Below are 21115 nucleotides of genomic sequence, written 5' to 3'. Positions count from 1 at the left end.
GAAGCCCAAATATTTTTTCAGAGGTACTGTAGATGTAGATAAAAATTATTTTTAATTTGCAACCTGATGGAGGTCAGTATAGATGGACTAATAGAGAAAGTCCGACACACTACTAGAAGGCCAAATATTTTTTCAGAGGTAGATGCAGAAAAAAATATATTCAGTTTGCAACCTGATGGAGGTCAGTATAGATGGATTAATAGAACAAGACCCACACAGCTAGAAGCCCAATATTTTTTCAGAGGTAGATGCAGAAAAAAATATATTCAGTTTGCAACCTGATGGAGGTCAGTATAGATGGACTAATAGAACAAGTCCCACACACTGCTAGAAGCCCAAATATTTTTTCAGAGGTACTGTAGATGCAGATAAAAATTAGTTTTAATTTGCAACCTGATGGAGGTCAGTATAGATGGACTAATAGAGAAAGTCTGACACACTACTAGAAGGCCAAATATTTTTTCAGAGGTAGATGCAGAAAAAAATATATTCAGTTTGCAACCTGATGGAGGTCAGTATAGATGGATTAATAGAACAAGACCCACACACAGCTAGAAGCCCAATATTTTTTCAGAGGTAGATGCAGAAAAAAATATATTCAGTTTGCAAGCTGATGGAGGTCAGTATAGATGGACTAATAGAACAAGTCCCACACACTGCTAGAAGCCCAAATATTTTTTCAGAGGTACTGTAGATGCAGATAAAAATTTGTTTTAATTTGCAACCTGATGGAGGTCAGTATAGATGGACTAATAGAATGATGCTATGCCCAAAAGATTTTACTTCACTAGGTGCAGTAAAAAAATTGGTATTCCATACACAGGTGGTATATCTTGCAACACAGATAGGCTACTCCACTGACTAACACACTCTGCAATAGGCCAAAAAGGATTAGCTTTGCTAGATTCAGCCAAATGCTGTGAAAAAAACTTGCACAGCACTGGCACAGACCTGCCTGGCAAAAACTGATAGGAACTCATGTAACCTAGTCCTGAAAAGGACTGCAATTACAGTTAGTCTTTACTCCCACAACCGATCTATTTAAGAGCACAGACCTCCCTGATAAAAGTCGTAGGAAATGCTGTAACCTAGTCCTTAAAAGGACTGCAATCACAACTATTCCCTACTCCCAAGCTATCTGTATATTTGTGCGAAAATTGGCTTGAAATTAACAAGGTATAGCGCACACAGCAACAGCGGTGCCGTCTAACACGCAGCTGCAGCAGTGAGAAAATGGTGGCGACGGGGAAAATGGCTTGGTCTTATAGGGCAAGGACATGTGACATACACTGCCAATGACACATGCCCTTGCTTGTGTGAAAAAAAGCACTTCGCTCCGTGTGTGCGCTGCTGATAGGCTGACAGATTGCACCTCCCCACTGTAAATGCGGGAAAGAGAAAAAAAAATGGAGATCTTCATTGTTCCTGCAGAGATCCATCCCCTGCCCCTCCCCCCACCCCGCTGTACACTCAAACTGCGTATTAACATTAATTTTCATCATTACTGAGAAAAAATCCAGTTATGATTTTGGTGCACGAACAGTTATCGAACATAACCTCGAACAGCCGAATTTTTCTCAAATTGTTCGTGTTCGCCGAACGGCTCGAACACCGCCCAAAACAGCTCGAATTTGAGATTGGCGAACAGTTCGAGTAGAACAACGCTCATCTCTAGTGAGGAGTGAAGGAAAGATCTGAGTCAAAAATTACCCCAAGACAGCGGGCTTGTTGCTGGGGAGTAATGGTTGAGCCACAAATGGAAATGGCAATATCGGGCACAGGTAGGTTAGTGGAGGGAGAAAATACGAGTAGTTCAGTTTTTGACAGATTCAGTTTTAGGCAGAGGGAGGACATAGTGTTAGACACAGCAGAAAGACAATCACTGGTCTTTTGTAGTAATGCAGGGGTGATGTCCGGAGCAGAGTTGTATAATTGGGTGTCATCAGCATAGAGATGGTACTGAAAACTGAATCTGCTGATTGTTTGTCCAATGGGAGCGGTGTATAAGGAGAAAAGAAGGGGGCCTAGGACTGATCCTTGAGGAACCCCGACAGTAAGGGGAAGGAGAGAGGAGGAGGAGCCGGCAAAAGACACAGAAAAGGAGCGGCCAGAGAGATAGGAGGAGAACCAGGAGAGAACAGTGTTCTTGAGGCCAATAGAGTGGAGCATAGTGAGGAGGAGCTGGTGATCCACAGTGTCAAAATCTGCAGAGAGATCCAGGAGAATCAGCAGGGAAGAGTGACCATTAGATTTAGCTGTTAGTAGATCATTAGAGACTTTAGTGAGGGCAGTTTCAGTAGAATATAAAGAGCGGAAACCAGATTGTAAAGGGTCAAGAATAGAGTTGTCTGAAAGATAGCGGATTAGACGGGAATGGACCAGGCATTCCAGGAGTTTAGAGATAAAGGGAAGATTGGAAACAGGTCTGTAGTTGGCCGTGCAGTTCTGGTCAAGGGATGGTTTTTATGTAATGGATGTATGATGGCATGTTTAAAAGAAGAGGGAAAGATACCAGATGAGAGGGAGAGGTTGAAAATTTTAGTTAGGTGAGTGGTGACAGCTGGAGCAAGGGACTGAAGGAGATGTGAGGGAATAGGGTCACTGGTGCAGGTGGTAGGGCGAGAAGATGCAAGGTGGCTGATCACTTCATCTTCCGTCACTGGTTCGAAGTCAGAAAGTGAGCAAGATACAATGTGGCGGGGGAGAGCATGCATAACATTTGGGGATTGGGAGAAAATTTCCTGTCGGATATGGTAAATATTTTCTTTGAAATAATTGGCCAGATCGTCAGTGCTGAGGTCGGTGGTCGGGGCCTGTGCTGTTTGATTGAGGAGAGAATGAAACGTGTCAAAGAGTCATTTAGGATTATTGGAAAGTGAGATGATGAGGTTGTTAAAGTAGGTTTGTTTGGAGAGGTGAAGCGCAGTTATATGTTTTCAGCATAAATTTATAATGGAGGAAATCTTCGGGCAGATTAGATTTTCTCCACAGCCTTTCAGCACACATGGAACATGGAGAAGACGTGTTTGAGGTGTGTGCCAGGGTTGTCGCCGTCTGTGCCGAGTTGTTCTCTGTGTATGAGGTGCAGCTTCATCCAGGGCACATAGCAATATTTCGTTATAATGCTTCAATGCAGAGTCAGGACATGAGAGGGAGGAAATTGGGGCCAATGATAATTGCAACTTTTTCATAAATTTCTGGGTGTTAATGGCGCGTATATTTCTATAAGTGTGGAAAGTGGGGGGGTCTTGAGTAGAGTCACAGTTCTTGACAGAGAATGAAAGAAGATTATGGTCAGAGAGTGGAAGGGGAGAGTTAGTAAAGTCATGTACTAAGCAAAGCCGGGAGAAGATCAGGTCCAATGTGTTCCCGTCCTCATGTGTAGGAGAATTAGCAAGCTGTGAAAGGCCGAAGGAGGAGGTTAGTGATAAAAGGTGAGCAGCAGATGGGGAAAGAGGATCGCCAATTGGGATGTTAAAATCTCCCATGATTATCGTGAGGATGTCGCAGGATAGAAAATTTGGAAGCCAGGCAGAAAAGTGATTCAGGAACTGACAGGAGGGACATGGAGGGCGATAGACAACCGCCACTCGCAGGGAGAAGGGCCGGTAGAGTCTGACTGTGTGAGCCTCAAAAGAAGGGAAGATAAGGGAGGGTACAGGGGGGATAACCTGAAAAGTACATTTTGTTGAAAGAAGCAGACCAACACCTCCCCCTGATCTGTTGTCAGGTCGAGGGGTATGAGAGATTGTATGCATACATTGTGAGTGCCATTAGCAGAGATCTTATATATTTCCACATATACAAGTGACCCCATTTTTGGAAACTTCACTACTCAAAAATTAATCTAGGGAAATAGTGAATATTTTAAACACGCAGGTGCCTCACGGAATAGTATTGTTATTATCAATAATGCTATTAAATATTAAGATTTGATCCACATGCATAGAAATGATAATTTATTACAGAAGATTTTTTTTCCTATGTGCTATTCATTCTCTTATCTAACAATGCAGCTTAAATATTACTCATAAAGCTGCACATCTATGTTGTACTAGATGGTGGCCCGATTCTAATGCATCGGGTATTCTAGAATAGGTATGCGGCCGACGGGGCGCAATTAGCAGAGCGGTGTTTAAATTTTGAGCCAAAATCGCTGATTGGTCGCGTTCGGCAACCGCGACCAATCAGCAAAGCGGTGTTTAAATTTTGCGCCAAAATCGCTGACTGGTCGCGTTCGGCAACCGCGACCAATCAGCAAAGCGGTGTTTAAATTTGGCGGCAATATTGGTGATTGGGCGCGGGCGGCGGCCGCGACCAATCAGCGAACCGTGTTAGTGAGGACTAGAGAGCGTGTTTAAATTTGGCACCAAAATCGCTGATTAGTCACGACCAATCAGCAGAGCGGTGTTTAAATTTGGCGCCAATACTGCTGATTGGTCGAGGCCGCCGGCCGCGACCAATCAGCGATTTTGGCGCAAAATTTAAACAACGCTCTGCTGATTGGTCGCGGCCGTCAGCCGCGACTAATCAGCGACTTTGGGGCCAAATTTAAACCCCGCTCTGCATCGCTCTGCTGATTGGTCGCAGTCGCCGGCCTCGACCAATCAGCAGAGCGTTGTTTAAATTTGGCGCCAATCTGGCTGATTGGTCGCGGATGGCGGCCGCGACCAATCAGCAGAGCGGTGTTTAAATTTAGCTCCAAAATCGCTGATTGGTCACGAGTGGCGGCCGCGACCAATCAGCGAACCGTGTTAGTGAGGAATGGAGTGCGTGTTAAAATTTGGCACCAAAATCGCTGATTAGTCGCGGCCGGCGACCAATCAGCAGAGCGTTGTTTAAATTTTGCGCCAATCTCGCTGATTGTTCGCGGCTGACGGCCGCGACCAATCAGCAAAGTGAGGTTTACATTTGGCGCCAATACTGCTGATTGGTCGCGGCCAGCGACCGCGACCAATCAGCAGAGTGGGGTTTAAATTTTGCGCCAATACTGCTGATTGATCTCGGCCAGCGACTGCGATCAATCAGCAGAGCGTTGTTTAAATTTGGCGCCAATCTCGCTGATTGGTCGCGGCTGGCGTCCGCGACCAATGAGCAGAGCATTGTTTAAATTTGGCACCAAGCTCGCTGATTGGTCGCGGCTGGCGTCCGCGACCAATTAGCACAGCAGTGTTTAAATGTCGCGGCAAGATCGGTGATTGGTCGCGGCCGCTATTTAAATGTGGCACCCAAATCGGTGATTGGTCACGGTCAGCGTCCGTGACCAATCAGCACAGCAGTGTTTAAATGTGGCGCTAAGATATGTGATTGGTCGCGGCCGCTATTTAAATGTGGCGCCCAAATCGGTGATTGGTCGCGGGCAGCGGCCGCGACCAATCAGCAGAGTGGTGTTTAACTTTAGCGCCAAGATCACTGATTGGTCTCGTGCGGAGAGCGCGACCAATCAGCGAATCATATTTGTGAGGAGCGGGGAGCGGAATCGTATTAGTGAGGAACGGGGAGCGCCGCTGCCTGTGCGGATACTTCCACTCCGAGAAGCCGGGAGATGAGCGACTGCTCGCAGCAGAAGTATCCCGACCCGCAGCGCCGCTCCCCTGTCCTCCCTTCACACCCTAGCCGCTGATGTCTCCACAGTATCCGCATAGTGTTACAAAGGTCCGGACATTTGTGTGAAAAATCGCTGATTGGTCGCTGGCGCTGCCCGCGACCAATCACCGATTTGGGTGCCAAATTTAAATATCGGCCGCGACCAATCAGTGATCTTGGCGCTAAAGTTAAACACCGCTGTGCTGATTGGTCGCCGACGCTGTGAGCGACCAATCACCGATTTGGGCGACACATTTAAATAGCGTCTGCGACCAATCAGTACAGCGGTGTTTAAATGTGGAGCCAAGATCGGTGATTGGTCGCGGCCGATATTTAAATTTGGCGCCGAAATCGGTGATTGGTCGCGGGCAGCGCCAGTGACCAATCAGCGTTTTTTAACACAAATGTCCGGACCTTTGTAACACCATGCGGATACTGTGGGGACATCAGCGGCTAGGGTGTGAAGGGAGGACCGGGGAGCGGCGCTGCAGGTCGAGATACTTCTGCTGCGAGCAGTCGCTCATCTCCCGGCTTCTCGGAGTGGAAGTAGCCGCACAGGCAGCGGTGCTCCCCGTTCCTCACTAATACGATTCCGCTCCCCGATCACCAATACGATTCGCTGATTGGTCCGCTCTCCACACGCGACCAATCAGTGATCTTGGCGCTAAAGTTAAACACCGCTGTGCTGATTGGTCGCCGACGCTGTGAGCGACCAATCACCGATTTGGGCGACTCATTTAAATAGCGTCCGCGACCAATCAGTACAGCGGTGTTTAAATGTGGAGCCAAGATCGGTGATTGGTCGCGGCCGATATTTTAATTTGGCGCCGAAATCGGTGATTGGTCGCGGGCAGCGCCAGCGACCAATCAGCGTTTTTTAACACAAATGTCCGGACCTTTGTAACACCATGCAGATACTGTGGGGACATCAGCGGCTAGGGAGGACCGGGGAGCGGCGCTGCGGGTCCGGATACTTCTGCTCCGAGCACCCGCTCATGTCCCGGGTTCTCAGAGCGGAAGTATCCTCACAGGCAACGCCGCTGACATCCATGCGGCTAGGGCGTGAAGGGAGGACCGGGGAGCGGCGCTGCGAGTCCAATTGGTCGCGACCGCTATTTAAATGTGCCGCGCAAATCGTTGATTGGTCGCGGACTTGGCCCGTGACCAATCACTGATCTTGCGGCCAAAGTTAAACACTACTGTGCTGATTGGTCGCGGACGCTGCCCGCGACCAATCACCAATTTGGGCGCCAAATTTAAATATCGGCCGCGACCAATCACCGATCTTGGCTCCACATTTAAACACCGCTGTGCTGATTGGTCGCGGCCGATATTTAAATTTGGCGCCCAAATAGGTGATTGGTCGCGGGCAGCGCCAGCGACCAATCAGCGATTTTTAACACAAATGTCCGGACCTTTGTAACACCATGCGGATACTGTGGGGACATCAGCGGCTAGGGTGTGAAGGGAGGACCGGGGAGCGGCGCTGCGGGTCGGGATACTTCTGCTGCGAGCGCCCGCTCATGTCCCTGGTTCTTGCAGCGGAAGTATCCAGACAGGCAGCGGCGCTGACATCCAATTGGTCGTGGACGCTATTTAAAATTGCCGCACAAATCGGTGATTGGTCGCTGTCTTGGCCCACGACCAATGACTGATCTTGGCGCCAAAGTTAAACACTATTGTGCTGATTGGTTGCGGACACTGACCGTGACCAATCACCGATTTGGGCGCCAAATTTAAATATCGGCCGCGACCAATCACCGATTTGGGCGCCAAATTTAAATATCGGCCGCGACCAATCACCGATCTTGGCTCCATATTTAAACACCGCTGTGGTGATTGGTCACGGCCGATATTTAAATTTGGCGCCCAAATCGGTGATTGGTCGCGGGCAGCGTCGGCGTCCAATCAGCACAATAGTGTTTAAGTTTTGCGCTAAGATCAGTGATTGGTCAGGTCCGAAGACCGCGACCAATCATCGAATCGTCTTGGTGAGGACCGGGGAGCGGCGCTGCCTGTGCGGATACTTCCGCTGCGAGAACCCGGGACATAGCAGGCGCTCGCAGCAGAAGTATCCCGACCCGCAGCTCCGCTCCCCGGTCCTCCATTCCGCATGGAGGTCAGCGGTGCCGGCGGTCCTTCCGCTGCTACCGGCCGGGAGATGAGCGCCTCGCGCCGCTCATCTCCCGGCTGCATCTCCGTCCCGCAGATGGGTCCGGCGGTCGGGTTCCTTCTGCTGTTGCCGGCCGGGAGATGAGCGCCTCGCGCCGGTCATCTCCCGGCTGCATCGCTGCTCAGCTCCGTCCCGCAGATGAGCCGCTAACGGCCGCCATCTTTTTTTCGAAATCCCCCTGCACTGATTGGCCGCTGCCGGACCAATGAGCGACGCGGGATTTCCTGGACAGACTGACACACAGACAGACGGGATAAGACGATTATATATATAGATTTTATCTAAGTGATAACATAATTTATTATTATTTTCATTAGGGAGTTAACTTATTTTCTTCTCCACCTTAATAAGAGTACAAAGTCTTCAGTTCATAAGCAATAACAACATTATCAAAACTACTTGCAACCCTGTTCTACATGTTTTGTTTTAACAACAATTTTACAGTTTGATCACACAGAAAATATACTGATTAACAAATTATAATTATGTTAAAAAGCTACCATCGTATTTCACTTAAGTCTGTTTCTTTATATTCTTTGTACTCTACTGTTTATTTATTTTAATAGTTTTTTTATTCAAATGTTAAGATCAAATTCCTCATTAACACATGAAAATAAAAATTATAACATGTAAAATGTCACAGTCAAACTGTACAAAAACATGCAGCAAATGAAGTACACTACCAGTAAAGACTAAGCTAATAGTATTATCAGCAAGTTAGTGATATAAAGCAATAGTTAAGCAAAAAGTAACCTGCTTCCAGTAAATTGAAACAAACTTATTAATGATTGAAGTCTAATACCTCAAATTTTGTACAGTTTTAAAAATCTACCAAGTGGAATGTTATAGAAAAATAAGATTTAAAATCTAAATAAAGGTAAGGACACAGAAATCGAAGTTTGTTGACAATACGGCAACATCACATCAACATCAGATTAAAACATTTTCCATGTCTTCAAGTCCAAATTAGCCAAACCATAAGAAAAGACGTGTAGGAATCGGAACCTGTGTGTTTCTGAAGGATGTGGAACCTTTGTGCTCAAGGGGAACAAACTATAAAGAGACAGATATATATCTTAGCAAGTGGTATTATCAGCAAGTCTAAGATTTGATAAATTTATAATTGATGTTGCTACGAAGCCAGAGATTGCTCCATGAGAAGAACTTATCCGCCTTGATAACATCTTGAATATTTGAGAATTTATTTAATTTCCAATACTGAACTCTGGCAATATCCAATACATCCAGGTGAGGGGAACAAAAATTGGGCTTCCAGGAACGCTGCCAAGAATGCAAGGGAGAAATTCTAATGTTTAAAACTTTAAAATTTATTGAGCTACACATTACGGAGGTGGTGCAGCTCCTTCATCAGGCTCATACAGACTGAATAATACATGCCATATTTTATACCATCCCTATTCACCTCACAATCTTAATGATTGGTTGGCTTTACAATTCTAATTGATTAACCCTAGAACGCATGACCATAAAAATCTACACTTTCACATACCTGGGGCCTTTTAGGCCCGTGTGCAAATAATAAATAAATGACCAACTGGAAATGACAAACAACTATATACCTGAGGAATACCAAGAGTTTCAAAATTCTAACTAAAGAAATCTTGCAGAAAATAGAAAACAATTAACAGGGCGGGCCTGCAAGGCCCCAGGTATGTGTTCTAGGGTTAATTCACCTGTGTTTAAACATTTACATCCAATGATAATTACCCATACCACAGCATGCAGACATATACAAATTCAATAGCGTTCAATAGAAATTACCTATACCATTTGTATATCCCTACAAAAAATATATCCATAACAATTATTTTAGTATGGTTGCAGACATTTAAACATTCATTATAGATGATTCAATGTACAGTATAAAAATCAAACATAATAATTACAGTGATGTAGTGATGGCAATGATGCAATGTCTGTATGGTTATAGCTTTAGACTATCCACCTTGACACCCAAAGGTCTAAATGAATGTGTAGACAACACTGCCCTGTGAGGATTTGTTGGATATGATGGCATCACTATTTATTATGTTTAGCCCCTTTGATTTTTTTTTTATAATGTTTTTATTTTTTTTAATTTTTAATTTTTTTTTCAATGTTTTTTTAATTTTGTTTACATTGAATCTTCTATGGGGAATATTTTAATGTCTGTGACCATGCAGACATTGCATCATCGCTATCAATGCATCACTGTAATTAAGTATTATGTTTTATTTTTATGCTGTACATTGAATCATCTTATAAGAAATATTTTGATGTCTGTAACCATACTAAACCATACTAAAATAATTTCAGTATATTGTTTGAAGGGATATACAAATAGGGATATACAGTGCTATTGTATGGGTAGTTATCATTGGATGTATGTAAATGTTTAAACACAGGCAAATTAATCAATTATAATTGTGAGGCCAACCAATCACTAAGATTGTGAGGTCAATAGGGATGGCATAAATGATGCCATGAATTATTCAGTCTGTTTTTAGCCTGATGAAGGACCTGGATTGGCTCCGTAACGTGTATCTCAATAAATTTTACAGTATTAAACATTAGAATTTCCCCCTTGCATCCTTGGCAGCGCTCCTGGAAGCCCAATTTTTGTTCCCCTCATCTGAATTTCTATTATGGATCTCTCATGGAGGTTCAGAGGGCATATCTGCATCCATGGAGGATCAGTTTGCAATTACCAGGGTTTCCATAATTTTTTTAAATCAATTGTGACATCCCAACGCAGATCTCACTACAAGATATATAAAACAAATAATCATATTATGACCAAAATAAAAGAAGCTCAAAAATGTTATCTTTTTTTTTAATTTTAATAAGTTCATAAACCTAAACAATGACCATTCGGTACACTGCATGCTGCATACCAATTGTATTTAAATCAATTAGAAAATCGTATAATGTAAGAGGATACTGCAGGAAGACTACTAAAAAGATATATTAAAACTTTTATTCAGCAGAAAATTTTGAACTGCAAAACCCAATGGGGAAGATTTACCTAACTAAATAACTTGTACCATATTTATTATATGCATTAGACAAGTATGTGTTTTGTCCAACAAGTAGATGTGGCTTGAAAAAGGGCCATGATTCAAAAAAATACACCAACATTATGATGCAATTTTTCACCTAAAATTTAAAGCAGCATCACTTACTAATAAATTCGGTGCATTCTAAATTTGCACAATCTAAAAGACACAGTGTTAATAAAAGTGCCCTGCTATGCTCAAAGATTGATGTCAAGGTGAAGAAAACAAATATTTACAATATTACATTTCATTAAGCATATTTTGATTCCACTGCATAATATAATGAATATTTCAAGCAATATTTACACTGATCTGGGTTTGCATCTACAGAAAAAAACTAAAAACTCAGTGAACCGTCAATGAAGGACAAGTGGCTTGGCAGCACTCTCATTGTCCCTTTTACATTTCATCTGGCCCCTTTAATCAGCTTCTAATCAATGTAAATTAGAGTTACTTTTTAATATCAGCATGAACTGAGATCTAATTAGCTTTACAATAATTCAAGACTGAAAGAAATGCTTGAGCAGACCATACAACCATACAAGAGAAGATAATTTTTGAAGTGCAATAAGTGCAATAGCGGTAAATGCTCAACAATTCAGCAATAGGCAATGATTGGCAGACTGCTAGAAAGCCACTACTGATACACTAATTGGCTTGTCATACACTATTATTTTCTCTTAGAGAGGGGGAAGAACATGAAAAATGACTTGATATTTTTCTTACTATTTAGATGTGATCCTTTAATAATATGTGTTGTTCCAGATAGTTCATGATTAATATCTATCTTTGTTAGCTATAAATTGTGTTTTTATTCTTCCCACAAGTCTCAGAAAACCAGTCTTGGCTCAATATCAATATGTTCTCATGCTCTAATCACTCTCAGTTTTGCTGCATCAGTGTACTATATTATTTCTGTTGGCAGTGATAAATTCCCAGTTGTAAAAAGTATTTTAAATCAATCTAACCACCTCCACATTTTCTGATTTGAAGTATTTATAGTATTAAAGACTGAAACTAAAGATAAAGTACTGTAGGTGGGAGTTTTATGTATCCTTCCTGTTTCAAAAAGTCTTATACAATTTTAATAATTTTCAGCTACAAAATACAGTGAAGTTCATGCATTATTGTGTTTACTTCATTTTCTTTAATTAAATGTAATATTTTGCTGTATTTTGTTTTGGTGTGTGCTAAAATTATTATAGTTTTAACCCTCCGTCACATACAATATCGGTTCTAACGAGTTCACATACAATCTGACTGTCAGGCGCAGGCTAGAAAAATACCTATAATATCTAATGTTTGCAATTTCAGTGCTCTAAAAGTGATCAGTGACCTTCATAGGGATGTAATAAAAGAGGAAACACATAATCAGGTGCAAAAAAAAAACATTTACTTAACATAAAACTAATAACTCTGAAATACAAACATTTCAAAACTCCCGCCAAATAGTCCCCAGTTCGACTCTGTCAAAAAACTCTACAAAGAAAATTTATGTAAACAAACTTAATTTTAAGGTACCTTAAGTACTATTAAACACATATTCAATCAGAATTAGATCCTGAAGTTTCCCCAGAAAAATTACACTTGCAGTGCAAAGAGCAAGAATTACACATCATTTTTGCATGTGTCAGGCAGATTGCATTATGACATTTGTGACATTCATAATTAGAAAGCCTTCTGATTCCGCTTTCCGTGGTGCAGGTGGTGCATCTCCTTCTTTTGGGAGGTGGTGCAGGTGGTGAATTTTCACTATCATCTTCTGGGCGGAATCTTTTGAGCTGAACTTGAAGGCGAGAGGGGATACCGATTGTTTTCATACTTCTCCTGCGTAGCTCTCCAAGCACTAGTTCAATGGCCAATTTTTTCAGATAGAATCGTCTACGGAGTGGTTCAAGCTTGTTTTCAAGGTAAATGACTTGTGAATTTATACCACCCAAATTCAACATAGCAAAAAATATGACCATTGGCCAGCGTTTGGTGTTTCTGCTGATGTTGAAAGTTGAGCCCATCTGATCAGCTGTATCAACACCCCCTTTGGTTGCATTATAAAATGTAATTATCTCTGGGTTTTTTTGTGCCTCAGTCCCAGGATCGATGGCATCATCATCATGAAGCTTTGATAGAAGAAGTACAATTTTTTTTGCTTGTGGTACATAGGAAACCAAAACCTTTCCATTATGGAATGCAAACATACTGCTGTACTGTTGTCTCCCTTTCACACTTACAAACTGTGTGGGCAATTCTTTTTTATTTTTTCTTGCAGTTCCGACATATGAAAGCTTGTGCATTTTCAGATAATCAATCAGATCACAATTTGAAACCAATTGTCAGCTGTTATATTGCGACCCAATCCAATTAAGGGCTCAGCCAGTCTTTTTACAACATCACTGGGTTTGTTGCTGACACAATAAGGACCTTCTGGTTGTTTTCCTGCATAAACTTCCAGGTTGTAAGTGTAGGTCTTACAGGCATCAACAAGGGCATACATTTTTATTCCATATTTGTTAGGCTTTGATGGAATATATTGACGAAAGGCACATTTACCACGAAAACCAGGGAGCATTTCGTCAATAGTGAGATTCTCCCCAGGGCAATAGCTTTTTTAACAGTTTTCAACAAATTTTTGGAATATATCACGAATTGGAGCAAGTCGGTCATGTGTTTTACGTTCGGTTCGGGTAGTTCTGTCGTCAAACCGAAGGCAACGAATTAGAAGCTTGAATCTGTTTATGGACATAACAAGGCCAAATTTTTCAACTCCATCCCCATCTTTACTCCAAAGTTCCTCCAAACTTTGTCTATTTGCCCTATAAGCTCCTGCAAGGTATAATAATCCAAAAAAAGCACGCAGTTCTATTTCATCTGTGGCCTTGATGGTTCTGTTGCAGATGAACTTGTCCTTTATAATGTCTATATATTGGTTGGTATATGTGACAATAGATTCCAGAATGTCATCTGTGAATAAACTATTCCAGCATTCAACTGCAGTTTTTGCATTACTTGCAGTTCCTATAACTGCAGGAAGGTGAGTAATAATGTTTTGAGGTTCCCTACGTTTTTTCTGGAGTGGCTTCTTGTTCCATTGTTTTTTTTTATCTTTTCCCATATAATAAGATTCTACATCTTCATCTTCATCACTGTCACCATCTTGCTCTGTTTCAGAATCCACTTCACATACTTCCACCTGATCATGAGAATCAATCTCACTTTCCTCTCCTAAATCCTCATTCAGTGTGGGGTCTGCATCATCTAACAGCATGTTTGTTACTTCCTCAACATCAAGGTTTTTTGATAAATTGTACATTTTCCTCTCCATTTCAGCAGATAATCTGAAGCAAGAGAAGGAATATGTGTTAGGGAACTACTGTATATGCCTGAGCAGCACACTTTCTTTTTTAATCTGCCTTATTTCTATGAAATATCCTCACACTTTGTGCTATACATTCATAAAACAAGCTAAATAAACAATTGTGATGAATAAAAACATAAAATGCCAACCTTATTGAGTGTGACGTGTTCATATACAATGAGCCTGAGAGATTAGCGCAGTTATATCTGTCCTCCTGAAGCTCTGCAATCCAACTGTGGTATGAGGTTTCACAGAGCTGCTAGAGACAGGAGACTACCTGGAGGGAGGGGATTTCCTCACAATCTGGTGAGGAAGGAGAAATTAAAGTAAAAGAGATGTGCCTGTCAGGCCTATTGTATGTAATGGAGGGTTAAGACAAATTTCAATTTTTTTCTGCCACATTCAAAATTAGATTTTTTTTAAAGATATAGTGATAGTAGTTTAGCAGTCCAGATGTTTTTGGATACATTTTTTATTTGCAAATGTTATAAAATTGGTCTCACTCCAATAGAGGGGTGACATAAAAGCTAAAGTAACAGAGAGAGGCAAATTTAGTTTAGTAGAACTGCATTTTTCAGAAATCTACATTCTGGAGAATATGATTTTTTTTTATAATTTGCTTTATGCGATTTCAAAAAAATGGTGGCCAGTTGCGGCCACAATCTTGTTGAACAGTGGAATGCCATTAAAAGGTTAAAAGAGAAAAACAAACTTGATCACATCACCGCTTACCTCAGTGGCCACCACTACAGCTCTCTCCCTACTTTCCAGTCCTCTATCACACCACATCTCTGATCTACTGATCACTCTAGATGGAGGCAAGCAGGCAAGTGAATTCACAGCTCATGCTCAGTGCCTACATGCGACCAGAAGCCTTGGCCTAGAGTGAACACTTGGCCAGACATATGAGGTAAAGGAGTTGCGGAGGACTGGTCAGTGGGCAAGGAGTGGTGAAATAGGTGGGCGGTAAGGTTAGTATAAGTATTTTTTTATTCTTTACATCTTACATTTATTATGCTTTAGGGTTTGTGAGATCTTTGGATCTGACAAAATTTGAATTTGCCTGTTCACATATATTTTACTAGGAAATTTGATTTGAAGAGAAGTTATTCTCCATTCTATGTCCCTTATTATGCTCTGGGTCTCCACAGACAACAGAACATAATAAGGGACAACAGCATCATCCAGTTCATCGATAGCAGTCTCTTGGCCAAAAAAATTACCAAACTGCATCATGCGAGTACCATGATAGTTGGAAGAATGTGAAATGAAGTCTGTTGATCCATTCAAAAGCTTTGGGGTGAACGTCCAGGCAAGGTATCGGAATCAGCAAGTCGACTCATTACAAGTTCTATCAGTTTAGATGCATGGAAGTGTAGATGACTCATATGCTTTGCAATAGTAAGATCACAGACGTCCACGCAAGCAATGTGCGATGCACATTACACATGTCTGAAATGTTGGCACAAAAAAGAGGTGAAAAAGCTTTGACTTCAATATCATCATAAGAAGTGTCGGCTCAAGTTTGAAAAAAAAGTACGAAAAGTGGAGAGAAGAAGATTGAAAACAGGTGATTTGGAGCGATGAAACAAATGGCAATAGACTAGGCTCTGATGGGTACAAATGGGTCTGGAAGAAATAACGAAAAAAGGGGCTAACGGATTGAGAAATTTAAGGAACTGTCGAGTTCGATGGAGGATGTCTGATGATATGGGGTTGCTTCACAGCCAAAGGCATTGGATACTTGACCAGGATTAATGGTGGTCTCAATGCTGAGCTATATGTGAGTATCATATAATATGAGTTACTTCATACATTTGAGTACTATAGGTATGAAATGGACAATATAGTGTTCTAGCAGGACAATAACCCAAAGCATATGTCAAAATTGGTGAAGAAATGGTTCAATGACAATGAAGTAGAGGCTCAGGATTGGCCCCCACAGTCACCAGACCTCAACACAATCTAACACTTGTGGGTAGAGTTGAAGAAAAAGCTGCATGCTCAGAAGTAGAGATGAGCGGTGTTCGACTCGAACTGTTCGCCAATCTCAAATTCGAGCTGTTTTGAGCGGTGTTCGAGACGTTCGGCGTACACGAACTATTTGAAAATAAATCTGGCTGTTCGAGATTATGTTCGAAAACTGTTCGTGCACCAAAATCATAACTGGATTTTTTCACAGTAATGCTGATAATCAATGTCAATACGCAGTTTGAGTGTACAGCGGGGTGGGGGGAGGGGTAGGGGATGGATCTCTGCAGATATAATGAAGATCTCCATTTTTTTTTCTCTTTCCCGCATTTACAGTGGAGAGGTGCAATCTGTCAGCCTATCAGGAGCACACACACGGAGCGAACTGCTTTTTTTCACACAAGCAAGGGCATGTGTCATTGGCTGTGTATGTCACATGTCCTTGCCCTATAAGACCCAACCATTTTCCCCGTCGCCACCATTTTCTCACTGCTGCAGCTGCATGTTAGACGGCACCGCTGTTGCTGTGTGCGCTATACTTTCAGTGTTAATTTCAAGCCAATTTTCTCTGAAGTAAACAGATAGCTTGGGAGTAGGGAATAGTTGTGATTGCAGTCCTTTTGAGGACTAGGTTACAGCATTTCCTATGACTTTCAGCAGGCAGGTCTGTGCCAGTGCTGTGCAAGTGTTTTTAACAGCGTTTGGCTAAATCTAGCTAAGCAAATCCTTTTTGGCCTCTTGCAGTGTGTGTTAGTCAGAGGAGTAGCGTATCTATGTTGCAAGCTACACCACCTGTGTATAGAATACAATTTTTTTTACAGCCAAGTAAAACATTTTGGGCATAGCATCATTCTATTAGGCCATCTATACTAAGATCCACCAGCTTGCAAATTAGTAATAATTTTTATCTGCATCTAGCTCGGAAAATAATTTTGGGCTTGTAGCAGTGTGTGGTACTTATTCTTAGTCCATCTATACTAAGCTCCTCCAGCTTGCAAATTACAAATAATTTTTATCTGCATCTAGCTCGGAAAATAATTTTGGGCTTGTAGCAGTATGTGGGACTTATTCTTAGTCCATCTATACTAAGCTCCTCCAGCTTGCAAATTACAAATATTTTTTATCTGCATCTAGCTCGGAAAATAATTTTGGGTTTGTAGCAGTGTGTGGGACTTATTCTTAGTCCATCTATACTAAGCTCCTCCAGCTTGCAAATTGCAAATAATTTTTATCTGCATCTAGCTCGGAAAATAATTTTGGGCTTGTAGCAGTGTGTGGGACTCATTCTATTAGTCTATCTATACTAAGCTCCACCACCTGTGTATGTAATAAAATTGTTTTACTGCATCTAACCCAGCCAATCCTTTTGGGCTAATACCACAGTTTGGCCACTCAGCTCTGCTCGATTCCCATCCATCGTTTTTTGTGCAAACAACTCCAGAGTTGTCAATTAGTTAACCACCAAAATGAGTGGAAAAAGGCCTGCTGCTGGTGGAAAGGGGAATAGGCGTGTTGGGAAGGGAAAAAAAGGTTGTGTCCGTGGGGTAGATGTTAAAGCAACAGTAACATCTGCAGAAGAAAGACCATCTTCCAGCCAAACTAAGATGTCTACTTCTTTTAGCGAACAATGTGATACGATCCCTTTCTTACGGCCACGCCAATTGCTACAAATTCCAGATGAGGCACTAAAACAGCAGGTGCTTCAACGGATATCAAGTGCTCCTTTAAGTGGGCTCTCCTCCACCTCAACTTCAACATCACAAATACTCCAGTCCTCAGAAGTGTCACCCCAATCGCATTTGCTTCCTCACAGCTCCCAAGTCTCCAGCTGCAAGTCTGAGTATGGGGTAGCACAGATGGTTGAGTCTGCAGAGCTGTTTACTCATACTATAGCATGGGAATCAGAGGTAGGCTCCAGAGCTTCTGTGAATCCAGACAAAGAAATGATCTGCACTGATGCCCAGAATCTTTATGAGTCAGATCCAGGACCAGACGCAGAAGGTTCTGACCATAATCTAGACCCTCGTTCCCAAACTGTAACTCCTGTTGGTGGAGACAATGAGGAAGATGATGATGAGACTCAAATACCTGATTGGAGCGACAACTTGAGTTTTTTGTCAGGGCAGGAAGAGGTTGGCTCTGAGGATGATGGGTGTGAGAACACACAGGGTGATGATGACGAAGTTGTAGATCCCACTTACTGTCAACCCACAGTCAGCCAAGAGATGAGGTCAGCAGAGGAGGTGGAGGAGGATGCTAGTGACGACGATGTCAGGTTGCGCCTTCCTGGACAGAGACGTAGTACTGGAAGCATTTCAACAACTGCATCCTCAAACACAACTCTGCCTCTGACCACAAGTCGTGGTGGCTCTTCAGGTCGCATGGGTGCTAAGCCTTGCATAGCCTGGGCATTTTTTCAGATCGATAAGGATGACCCAACTCGTGTTATCTGTAACATTTGTCACCAAAAGCTAAGTAGAGGCCAAAAAATCCATATTTTGAGTAATTCATTCATGAACCAGCACATTTATATGAAGCATAAGTTGCAGTGGGAAGCTCACTGTGCTACAATGCGGCCTAGCGGTCCGGGCCAACCACTGTCTGCCCCATCTTGTGCATCTGCGGCCTCTTCATCCTCTGTGACTGGGGGGACAGCAGTCACACCTGTTTTGGGATGCAGACCTGCCACCTCTTTACCCGCAACAGCCAGCATGATTGGCAGGTCATCATTTCATTTGGAAGTGGAAATACCAGCTGGTGTTGGGCGCTCTCCGACATCAAGAGCACCACCTTAGGATCAAGGCAACCTAACTTTTCCGCCTGCATCTTCCTCACAGACCAGGAGTTTGCCATTGACTCCCTACTCAACCCCGTCTAAGCACAACAGCCGGCCCTCGGTCCCTCAGATGTGGACAAGTAAAAGACCATTTCCTCATAGCCATGAGAAAGCCAAGAGGTTGAATTTCACCATCTGCAAGCTCTTGGCTACAGAAATGCTGCCTTTCCGCCTGGTGGACACAGAGGATTTTCCAGACCTTATGTCCGTCGCAGTGCCCCAGTACCAGATGCCCAGTCGGCACTACTTCTCAAAGAAAGGTGTGCCTGCACTCCACCAGCATGTCGCACACAACATCACTGCTTCTTTGAGAAACTCTGTGTGTGACAGGGTGCATTTCACCACAGACACTTGGATGAGTAGGCATGGAGAGTGGCGTTACATGTCGCTCACTGGGCACTGGGTAACTATGGTGACAGCAGGACAAGGGGCTGCTGTCCAAGTCTTGCCGTCCCCACGAGTTGTGCGTCAATCCACTTTATCTCAAAGTTCCTCCACTGCTTCTGCCTCCTCAACCTCCTCTCGGTCCTCCACCTGCACCCAAAGCCTGTCTGGTCATGCCACAAGCTTTCTAACTGCGCAGAAGGGATCCTGCACACCTCCTTACTATGCTGGCAGCAGGGCTCAACGTCATCAGGCGGTTTTTACTTTGAAATGTCTGGGAAATGTGAGTCACACAGCGGAGGAGTTGTGGTCAGCTCTGGACAACCAGTTTCATGAATGGTTGTCTCCACTGGACCTGAAACCAGGGAAGGCCATGTGCGACAATGCTGCAAACATCGGTGCGGCCCTTCACCGGGGCAATGTCACACACGTGCCTTGTATGGCTCACGTGTTGAACCTGGTTGTCCAGCAATTTTTAGTCCACTATCCCGGACTAGGTGGCCTTCTGCAGAGGGCACGGTCGCTGTGTGCTCACTTCCGCCGTTCGCATCCCGCAGCTCAGCGACTTACATCTCTACAGAAGTCATTGGGCCTGCCACTTCACCGGCTAAAATGCGATGTGCCTACCCAGTGGAATTCAAGTCTGCACATGTTGCAGCGACTGTGGCAGCACTGACAAGCCCTGGTGCAATACATTGTGACGTATAGCCTGGGCCAACGGGATCCAGAGGTGGGGCAAATCACGCTGGAGGAGTGGTCTCAGATCAGGGACCTATGCACCCTTCAGCACAGTTTTGAAATGGCGACGAAGATGTTTAGTGCTGACGATGCCATTATCAGCATGACTATTCCAGTGATTTACATGCTGGAACACATGTTAAACAGAATTCGGAGTCAGGTGGTGCGACAAGAGAAGGTGGAGGAAGTAGAGGAGGAGGAGTTGTATGCGGAAGGGCTAACATCTGCAAGGTCCAGACGTTCGGCAGCACCAAGGCGGCAGGCATGTGAGGGTGGGGGAGATAGATTTGCCAGGGTGCATGGTAGCTGCCACACTAGTGAGGAAGGTGCAGGAGCCCAGGAAGGTGTGGAGGTCAAACTGATGGAAGACTCATCAGATGAGGGAGACCTTGATCACATTTCTGTTGTGCGAGGTTGGCGGGAGAGGGCAGAGGAAGTAAGCATGATTGTTACCTCGCCACCAACACAACAGGGACTTGGTGCTCCTGGATGCGCAAGACACATGAGTGCCTTCTTGCTGCACTACCTGCAACATGACCCTCGAATTGTCAGAATTCGAAATAATCCTGACTACTGGGTTGCCACACTCTTAGATCCCCGGTACAAAAGTAAATTTGCCGAAATAATTCCTGCCATAGAAAGGGATTCACGCATGCAGGAGTATCAGCAGAGACTGTTGCAGAATCTTGCATGTGCTTTTCCACAAAACACCAGTGGTACATGTAGTGAACCTCACATTTCTAACTTGCCAACCGTGGGACTGTCGAGTGTTCAGCACTCAAACCGTAACAGAAACACAGTATCTGCTGGTAACAGCAATTTTGCAGAATCATTTCACAGCTTTTTTAGCCAATCCTTTGCAAGGCCACAGGAGACAAGAAGTCTGACACACAGTCAACGCCTAGAGACTAGAGATGAGCGTTGTTCTACTCGAACTGTTCGCCAATCTCAAATTCGAGCTGTTTTGGGCGGTGTTCGAGCCGTTCGGCGAACATGAACAATTTGAGAAAAATTCGGCT

The sequence above is a fragment of the Phyllobates terribilis genome, unplaced genomic scaffold (assembly GCF_046119375.1).
Source record: "Phyllobates terribilis strain yellow unplaced genomic scaffold, ASM4611937v1 Scaffold_3__8_contigs__length_932513732, whole genome shotgun sequence".
Taxonomy (NCBI): domain Eukaryota; kingdom Metazoa; phylum Chordata; class Amphibia; order Anura; family Dendrobatidae; genus Phyllobates; species Phyllobates terribilis.
This window is presented reverse-complemented; position numbering follows the sequence as displayed.